This window comes from Dermacentor andersoni, chromosome 11 (genome assembly GCF_023375885.2).
Source record: "Dermacentor andersoni chromosome 11, qqDerAnde1_hic_scaffold, whole genome shotgun sequence".
NCBI classification, from domain to species: domain Eukaryota; kingdom Metazoa; phylum Arthropoda; class Arachnida; order Ixodida; family Ixodidae; genus Dermacentor; species Dermacentor andersoni.
The window spans coordinates 96649888-96660789 of NC_092824.1; positions in this window are offsets into that span (position 1 = coordinate 96649888).

The window sequence follows — 10902 nt, forward strand, 5'->3', positions numbered from 1 at the left end:
GTGCATGGCCGCTACGTACGTGAAATGGCATAACAAGAAAGCGTGGACTAGCCTTAACAGATTCTCTTGGCTCAGGCCTCTCCTTCTGTTAGCTACCCGCCTGATTAGACCGATGACGCTATCCGTCTTCTTTGCTAGTTTGTGAATGGTGATGCTATTCGCGCTGATGCCGTATCGCGAAGAAATTTTTCATTTTGCCGAGACTCTTTCCACATCCCAAAACCCAGCGGCTCACTGACATGGAAAAACGCCACGAAGCGTCTTTGCATTTGCCACAAATCTTAGACCAAGGAGTTCACGAACAACATGCGACGCGCAGACGTGGGGACAACGGCACCGACACGCGCTCCCTGCCAAACCGTTGACGCTTTTCAAGAATTAACGGCTCTGGAGCGCGATCGTAACTAAAAGAACCCGCCACAAGGTCCCACGTGATTCCAGTAGACAAATAGTGACTCGACGTCAGCCTGGCCGAGGACGCGCGAGGAGGCAGTGGCATTCTTCAAAGCATGTCGCTACTTAAGAAACGTTAAGTTGGAAGCGTGGCAGAGGAGCCTGGGTGTATACACCTGTAGGCGTTGGCAATGCGATATCTCGCAACAGTGCTTCAATGCTAGTGGTATTAACGTCGACAATCATCGCGAGATAGGTTCTGTCGGAACCCCGTTTTTTTCTCCGATGGAGCCATAGCTGGCCAGCGAAACGGCACTTTGCTTCGCTCTTTTACAGTCTACGGGTGGTATATTGCATGACCACGATGGAGCCATCCACACAAATGCAAACATCAGCCAGTAAATCATGAAACACACAGAAACGGCTTAGTAAAACATAAATAAATCACCAAAGATGTTCACCAAAGAAAAAGCAGCAAGAAAATATGGTGACAACAACACGTTATCTTCACGAGAGCCCTAATGTACGACTGCACCGTCCGATGCCCACTGTGGAAAGCGCTAGAAAATCATACATTTTATGCCGCATAAACTGATACCTAAAGTAGAAATTAGCATCAAAAATGGAACTAATACAACCAAGTTGTTCACCTGAACAGCACCTGAAGGTCGGCGGAGTCCAATAGCAGATGTTCATCACCACAACACTTCTTAACTCCACCTTTGCTAACTTCCATGTTCTCGATGAAACCATCCAGACAAAGACAAGCTCCACGTAGATGATCTACAGATTGAAAAGAAAAACTCAGCTTAGCGAAAGCTGAGAACAATTAGTAACGATTCTCACCTTAGCAGAAATAACGAGGAAATATGGTGGTAAAAGCAATCTTCACGAATCAATCAACGAATTCAACGACTGCTTCTTGCGATGGTCATAATGGAGCCGCCCTGGCAATGGTATACTTCAGACCGAATCTGCATATATTCAAAATCAAGAGCAACTTAGTCCGTGGAAATTAAATTAACAGAAATTGTTCACCTGTCAAGCAGCACCAAAGAACGTGTGTAGCAACACCATTGCTTTCGTCGAGAGTCCACTGCTACACTCCAAGGCTTGACCGTACGATGAGAACTTTTGAGTATTTCATACGATTCCATGGTCCAGGAAATACATCTGGATACATCCAGGAATAATGATTAGTGAAAATAGAGTGGCCAGTCTAACATATGCACTCTGGACAACACTGAACCTCAACACTAGTCCCGCACGGTGACGATGCTTTCACATACTTCTTCACGTCCGTTCACAGTCGTCGGTCATTTTCCGGTTCCCAGCTCTCGGGAAATCTGTAGCAACCATTGCAACATGCCAAATTCAGGCATGAGACGAATGCAGAAAATTCGGAAAGCAAACACCTTATTGAAACGTAAACGCGATCATTGATGAGATCACCTGAGAAGGGCCAGCCAACAGAATGGAGTTGGCAGGAGTCACCGATGATCGAAGCACCGCCACGGACCATGAACGGCTACGTCCGAAAACAGCACAGCATTGCGATGCTTTTACTGGAACTGTGTTGGGAAGGAGGACGCCAATCTGCAAAAATATAAGGCTCGAAATACTTGTTAATAAAGTGAGCACAAATGTCTTATATCCCAGCGAGATCGCAGCCGAGTAAACACTCCATGAGCCGAAATCCCCGTTGTCATTCATAATTACAGCATTTGTCGATAAATGGTCTGTCCCAGTACCTTTGCTGCAACGGAAGTGCGATGTGTTGCAGACCGTAGGCAACGTCCTTTCTTCGCGGTTGCAAGACGTGGTGGGCGAGAATTCCGAATGCCTTTGCGACTAGGGTCAATTTATCGATCAAGAGCACTTTTCGCGCACGGGCATTCCTTGACACGATAAAAAGACTTGGTTGCAAGTGCATTCGGAACAGGCCAATGTCCGTAACGCAAACGTAAGGTGCAAACCCTATCTGCTAGTTCTGCCCGAGGTGCACTCAACCTGAAACTAATACGCTACCTTCCTCCTCACGTTTCCGTCACTGACAAGACCTCTAGTGGTTATGCTCTAAGGAACCTGAGGCCGAATTGTGCCCTACTGTGCACTGTCGGTACTGTGGTATGGAATGACTAGCTGCTTTCAGTTATTGGCCACATGAAGCTTCAGCCAACGAAAATTAAGTTTCCGTATTCATGCGGTTCCTTGGTCACATTCCACCCTCGCCACGAGGCTCTTCGCCTCGTAAACTCACTCTGTGATGGTATGCTATGAAGCTTGAAGCTGGAAGCTAGAAGCCAGTTCTTTATCCGCATTGTTCAGTGATTCTCCATGTTGAAGTGTGCCCTGTCACCTCCAGTCACCACTGAAAAATTTGGGACCACATATTTAGTGATGTGCCGAAATAAGCAGGGAAAAAAACTTCCATAATAAAGCAGCAAAGCAAATGTACGCGTTCACCAAACTAGCACCAGCCATATACCGAGGTGGTGCATAGACCCCTCAAAAGTGCAACGTTACCACAGTTGAGAACTTGTCCATTCAATGCTAGCAAACGAATCGAGGCCTATACTAGTGCGTTCCACAGAAAATTATTCTCCACGTAGTAGATTCGCAAATGCCGAGGGCGCCCGAAGCTTGCTAAAATCAAATTATTGTGGGTACAGGTATTTGCTCACCTGAGCTAGAGCTGCAAGTAAATGTGGTGCCAATGCCACATCTTCGTCAACACAGCTCTTCTGCACACCACAGTTGGTGTATTCCCTGATCACAATTGAACCATCAACACCAACGTCTGGTAGCACATCTACAAATAAGCATGAAGGACAGCTTAGTAAAAGCAAAATATTTTTTTAAACGAGGGCTCACCTGAGAAGGCCCAGCAAGTCATTATGGTGGAAACAGCACCTTTCTCGAGAAATTTGATACTAAATGGTTCCAATGGACTGTGAATCGATCATCCTGGCACCGTTCAGTGAAGGGTAAAGTGCCAGTCGAACTCGCAGATATAGAAGGCCACACCCACTTCTCTAAAAAGGAAAAGAACTCAATTTGTTCGCCTGATCTGAGTACAGCTGCAAGTCAGTTTAGAGCCACTACCACGCCTTTATCAAAAGAGACGTTCACAACTCCCCGATTGCTATATTCCCTGATCACGATCCAACCGTCAAGACAAATTCCGGATAACAGATCTCGAAATATAAACAAATTACAGCTTAGAAAACAGAAAATATTTTTAAACGCTCACGCGAAAAGCAGCAGCAAGGCGTTCTGGTGGCAACAGCTGTTATCTGGAGAAAGCTCGTCCCAAATGACCCACTGGACCGTGAAACAGTCGTGCTGGAACCGTTCAGAGAAAGATAGCGTCCAGGCCGAACCTCCAGTTATGCAAAGGCATGCCAACTTTATTAAAAGCAAATAAGGAAACTCAAATTGTTCACTTCAGCAGCAACAGCAAGTCAAAGTGTGCGATTACCACGTCATCATCGCCAAAGCTCTTTTGCAGTCTACCACTCACATATTCCACGGCCAAAACGAAAATACCAACACAAAAGCAAACTTGCGGTAGTTGATCTATAAATATAGCAAAACAGCTTTGCAAAAGCAAAATAAACTACCAAAGATATTTATCATACAATAACCACCGGGGAACTAAAGCGGAAATAACACTTCGTCCTCACGAGAGCGCTACTGCACGACTTGAGAAAGCGTATACTTTATACCGAATCGGCTGATACCTTAAGGTGGGAGTAGCTTCGTAAAGTGGAATTCAAGCAACCGAAGTTTTTCACCTGAGCTCAAGGTCGGCGGAGTCCAATAGCAGATGTTCATTACCACAACACATCTTAACTCCACCACTGATAACTTCCATGTTCTCGATGAAAACATCCAGACAAACACAAGCTACACGTAGATGACCTACAGATTAAAAAGAAAACTAAGCTTAGTGAAAGCTGAGAACAATTAGTAACGATTCTCACCTTAGCAGAAATAACGACGTAATATGGTGGCAAAAGCCCTCTTATCGAGTCAATCAACGAATTCAACGACTGCTTCTTGCGATGGTCATAATCGAGCCGTCCTGGCAATGGTATACTTCAGACCAAATCTGCATATATTCAAGATCAAGAGCAACTTAGTCCGTGGAAATTAAATTAACAGAAATTGTTCACCTGTCAAGCAGCACCAAGGAAAGTGTGTAGCAATTCCATTGCTTTCGTCGAGAGTCCACTGCTGCACTCCAAGGCTTGACCATACGATGACAACTTTTGAATATTTCATACGATTCCATGGTCCAGGAAGTACATCTGGATACATCCAGGAATAAAGATTAGTGAAAATACAGTGACCAGTCTAACGTATGCACTCTGGAAAAAACTGAATCTCAACACTACGGATTGCCTTGCATACTTACTCTGCTCTGCACGGTGACGATGCTTTCACATACTTCTTCACGTCCGTTCACAGTCGTCGGTCATTTTCTGGTTCCGATCTCGGGAAATCTGCTGCAACCATTGCAACATGCCAAATTCAGGGATGAGACGAATGCAGAAAATTCGGAAAGCAAACACCTTATTGAAACGCAAACGCGATCATTGATGAGATCACCTGAGAAAGGCCAGCCAACAGAATGGAGTTGCCAGGAGTCACCGATGATCGAAGCACAGCCACGGACCATGAACGGCTACGTCCGAAAACAGCACAGCACTGCGATGCCTTTACTAGAACGGTGTTTGGAAGGAGGACGCCAATCTGCAAAAATATAAGGCTCGAAATGCTTGTTAATAAAGTGAGCACAAATGTCTTATATCCCAGCGAGATCGCAGCCGAGTAAACAGTCCATGAGCCTAAATCCCCGTTGTTATTCATAATTACAGCATTTGTCGATAAATGGTCAGTCGCTGTACCTTTGCTGCAACGGAAGGGCGATGTGTCGCAGACCGTAGGCAACGTCCTTTCTTCGCTGTTGCTAGTTGTGGTGGGCGAGAAATCCGAATGCATTTGCCACTAGGATCAATTTATCGATCAAGAGCACTTTTCGCGCACGGGCATTCCTTGACACGATAAATGGACTTGGTGGTTGCAATTGCATTCGGAACAGGTCAATGTCCGTAACGCAAACGTAAGGTGCAAACCTTATCTGCTAGTTCTGCCCACGGTGCGCTAAACCTACAACTAATACGCAACGTCGCTCCTCACGTTTCCGTCACTGACAAGACCTCTAGTGGATATGGTCTAAGGAACCTGTGGGCCAAATTGTGCACTACTGTGCACTGTCCATACTGTGGTATGGAATGTCTAGCTGCTTTCAGTTATTGGCCATATGAAGCTTCAGGAAATAAAAATTACCAATCTGTATTCAAGCGGTTCCTTGGACACATGCCACCCTCACCACGAGGCTATTGGCCTCGTACACTCACTCTGAGATGGGATGCTATGATGCTCGAAGCTGGAAGCTTGAAGCCATTTCTTTGTCGGCATTGGTCAGTCAAACTGCACCTTGAAGTAGCCCAATCACCTCCAGTTGCCACTGAAAGGTTGGGGACCACAGATTTAGTGGTGTGCCGAATTAGGCAGAGAAAAACACATCGATAACAAAGCAGCAAAGCAATGTACGCGTTCCCCGCACACGCACCTACCACATACGGATGTCGTGCATTGAGTCTCCTGAACACCGCAACGCTGCCCGAGCTGAGAACTTGTCCATTCAGTGCTAACAAACGAGCTGCGGCCAATACTAGCGCGTTCCACAAGAAATTCAACTCCACACAGAATATTCTCAAAGGCCAAGGGCAGCATAAGCTTGCTAAAATACAATTATTGTGAGTACAGTCATTTGCTCACCTGAGCTAGAGCTGCAAGTACGTGTGGTGCCAATGCCACGTCTTCATCAGCAGAGCTCTTCTGCACTCCACGAATGACGTATTGCTTGATCAAGATGGAACCATGACACAAACATGACGTAGCGCATCTGCAAATAAACACAAAGGACAGTTTAGTAAACGCAAAATATTTTTTTAAACGAAGGCTCACCTGAGAAGCAGGAACGAGTCAGTATGGCGGCAACGGCACTTTCCTCGAGAAACCTGATACTAAATGCTGCCACTCGACCGTGAAATAATCTTCCTGGAATCCCTCAGAGAAGGGTAAAGTGCCGATCAAACTTGCAGATGTAGAAGGCCATGCCCACTTCTGTAAAAAGAAAAAGAACAACTATAGTTTTTCGCCTGAGCTTAGTGCAACTGCAAGTCAAATTAGTGCCACATCCACGCTTTCATCAAAAGAGACGTTCAACACACCACGATTGCTATATTCCCTGATCACGATAGTGCCATCAACACAATTTCCTGGTAGCAGATTTCGAGATACAAACAAATGACAGCTTAGTAAAAGCACTATAATTTTAAGAAATGCTCACCTGAGAAGCAGCAACAAGGCATTCCGGTGGCAACAGCTGTTATCTCGAGAAACCTCATACTAAATGCCTCCACTGGATGGTGAAATGATCTTGTTAGTACCGTTCAGAGAACGAAAGAGCCCAGGCCGATCCTGCAGACATGAAAAGGCATGCCTACTTTATTAAAAGGAAATAAGGTAACTCATATTGTTCACTTTACCAGCAATAGCAAGTCAATGTATTCGATTACCGCTTTATCATCACCAAAGCTCTTTTACAGTCTACGACTCGTATATTGCACGGCCACAATCAAAACACCAACACAAGAACAAACCTGCGGTAATTGATCTACAAATATAGCAATAAGCTTTCTAAAAGGAAAATCAGCAACCAAAGATATTCATCATAGAATAACCAGCAAGGAACAACGGTGGAAATAGCAATTCATCGTCACGAGAGTGACAGTACGACTTCACTGTTCAAAGGCCACTGTGGAAAGCTCGAGAAAAGGGTATATTTTAGACCGAATCTGCTTGTATATAAAGGTGGGAGTGCCTTCTTAAAACGGAATGAAAGAATTCGTACTTTTTCACCTGAGCAGCAGTTGCAGGGGCGTGAGCTCCAACAGCAGATGTCCATCACCAGAACACTTCTTAACTCCACCAATGTTAATTTCCATGACCTCGATGAAACCATCCAGACAAACACAAGCTCTAGATAGGTGGTCTACACGTTTAAAAGAAAACAACAGCTTAGTGAAAGCAGAGAACAATAAGTAACGATGCTCACCTTAGCCGAAGTAACGAGGCAATATGGTGGTTACCGCCGTCTTCACGAGTGAATCAATGCACTGCACGACTGGGTCTTGCGATGGTCATAGTGCAACCATCCTGGCAATGGTATACTTCAGACCGAATCTGCATATATTCAAGGTCAAGAGAAACTTAGTCCATGGAAATTAAATTACCTGATATTGTTTACCTGTCACGCACCACCAAAGAAAGTGTGTAGCAACTCCATTGCTCTCGTCATGAGTCCATTGCGACACGCCAAGGCTGGACCATACGATAACTTTCGAATACTTCATACGATTCTATGCTCCTGGAAGTACATCTGGATACATCCCGGAAAGAAGCTTAGTAAAAATACAGTGACCAGCCTAACTTATGCACTCTGCATATAACTGAACTTCAACACTAGTGATTGTCCCGCATACGTACTCTGCTCTGCACGGTGACGAAGCTTTCAGATAGTTTTTCACGTCCGCCCACAGTGGCCGGTCATTTTCTGGTTCCAAGTTGTCGGGAAGTCTGCAGCTGACATTCAAACATGCAAAATTCAAGGTTGAGTCGATTGCCAAAAATTCGGAAAGCACACACCTTATTAAAAAGTAAACACGGTCATTGAGGAGATTACCTGAGAACTGCCACCCAACAGAATGGCAGTGGCAGGGGTCACTGACGATTGAAGCACAACCACGGACCACGAACGGTTGAATCCCAAAATAGCAGAGCACTGCAATGCCCTTACTGGAACTTTCTTCGCAATAAGGAGGCCAATCTGCAAAACTATGAGGCTCCAAATACTTGTTAATAAAGTGAGCACAAATGTCTTACATCCCAGAGAGACTGACACCAAGTAAACCGTCCATGAGCCGAAATCGCCGTTGTTACTCATAATTACAGCATTTGTCGATAAATGGTCAGTCGCTGTACCTTTGCTGCAACGGAAGGGCGATGTGTCGCAGACCGTAGGCAACGTCCTTTCTTCGCTGTTGCTAGTTGTGGTGGGCGAGAAATCCGAATGCATTTGCCACTAGGATCAATTTATCGATCAAGAGCACTTTTCGCGCACGGGCATTCCTTGACACGATAAATGGACTTGGTGGTTGCAATTGCATTCGGAACAGGTCAATGTCCGTAACGCAAAAGTAAGGTGCAAACCTTATCTGCTAGTTCTGCCCACGGTGTGCTAAACCTACAACTAATACGCAACGTCGCTCCTCACGTTTCCGTCACTGACAAGACCTCTAGTGGATATGGTCTAAGGAACCTGTGGGCCAAATTGTGCACTACTGTGCACTGTCCATACTGTGGTATGGAATGTCTAGCTGCTTTCAGTTATTGGCCATATGAAGCTTCAGGAAATAAAAATTACCAATCTGTATTCAAGCGGTTCCTTGGACACATGCCACCCTCACCACGAGGCTATTGGCCTCGTACACTCACTCTGAGATGGGATGCTATGATGCTCGAAGCTGGAAGCTTGAAGCCATTTCTTTGTCGGCATTGGTCAGTCAAACTGCACCTTGAAGTAGCCCAATCACCTCCAGTTGCCACTGAAAGGTTGGGGACCACAGATTTAGTGGTGTGCCGAATTAGGCAGAGAAAAACACATCGATAACAAAGCAGCAAAGCAATGTACGCGTTCCCCGCACACGCACCTACCACATACGGATGTCGTGCATTGAGTCTCCTGAACACCGCAACGCTGCCCCAGCTGAGAACTTGTCTATTCAGTGCTAACAAACGAGCTGCGGCCAATACTTGCGCGGTCCACAAGAAATTCAACTCCACGCAGAATATTCTCAAAGGCCAAGGGCACCATAAGCTTGCTAAAATACACTTATTGTGAGTACAGTCATTTGCTCACCTCAGCTAGAGCTGCAAGTACGTGTGGTGCCAATACCACGTCTTCATCAGCAGAGCTCTTCTGCACTCCACGAATGGCGTATTGCTTGATCAAGATGGAACCATGACACAAACATGACGTAGCGCATCTGCAAATAAACACAAAGGACAGTTTAGTAAACGCAAAATATTTTTTTAAACGAAGGCTCACCTGAGAAGCAGGAACAAGTCAGTATGGCGGCAACGGCAGTTTCCTCGAGAAACCTGATTCTAAATGCTGCCACTCGACCGTGAAATAATCTTCCTGGAATCCCTAAGAGAAGGGTAAAGTGCCGATCAAACTTGCAGATATAGAAGGCCATGCCCACTTCTGTAAAAAGAAAAAGAACAACTCAAGTTTTTCGCCTGAGCTTAGTGCAACTGCAAGTCAAATTAGTGCCACATCCACGCTTTCATCAAAAGAGACGTTCAACACACCACGATTGCTATATTCCCTGATCACGATAGTGCCATCAACACAATTTCCTGGTAGCAGATTTCGAGATACAAACAAATGACAGCTTAGTAAAAGCAATATAATTTTAAGAAATGCTCACCTGAGAAGCAGCAACAAGGCATTCCGGTGGCAACAGCTGTTATCTCGAGAAACCTCATACTAAATGCCTCCACTGGATGGTGAAATGATCTTGTTAGTACCGTTCAGAGAACGAAAGAGCCCAGGCCGATCCTGCAGACATGAAAAGGCATGCCTACTTTATTAAAAGGAAATAAGGTAACTCATATTGTTCACTTTACCAGCAATAGCAAGTCAATGTATGCGATTACCGCTTTATCATCACCAAAGCTCTTTTACAGTCTACGACTCGTATATTGCACGGCCACAATGAAAACACCAACACAAGAACAAACCTGCGGTAATTGATCTACAAATATAGCAATAAGCTTTCTAAAAGGAAAATCAGCAACCAAAGATATTCATCATAGAATAACCAGCAAGGAACAACGGTGGAAATAGCAATTCATCGTCACGAGAGTGACAGTACGACTGCACTGTTCAAAGGCCACTGTGGAAAGCTCGAGAAAAGGGTATATTTTAGACCGAATCTGCTTGTATATAAAGGTGGGAGTGCCTTCTTAAAACGGAATGAAAGAATTCGTACTTTTTCACCTGAGCAGCAGTTGCAGGGGCGTGAGCTCCAACAGCAGATGTCCATCACCAGAACACTTCTTAACTCCACCAATGTTAATTTCCATGACCTCGATGAAACCATCCAGACAAACACAAGCTCTAGATAGGTGGTCTACACGTTTAAAAGAAAACAACAGCTTAGTGAAAGCAGAGAACAATAAGTAACGATGCTCACCTTAGCCGAAGTAACGAGGCAATATGGTGGTTACCGCCGTCTTCACGAGTGAATCAATGCACTGCACGACTGGGTCTTGCGATGGTCATAGTGCAACCGTCCTGGCAATGGT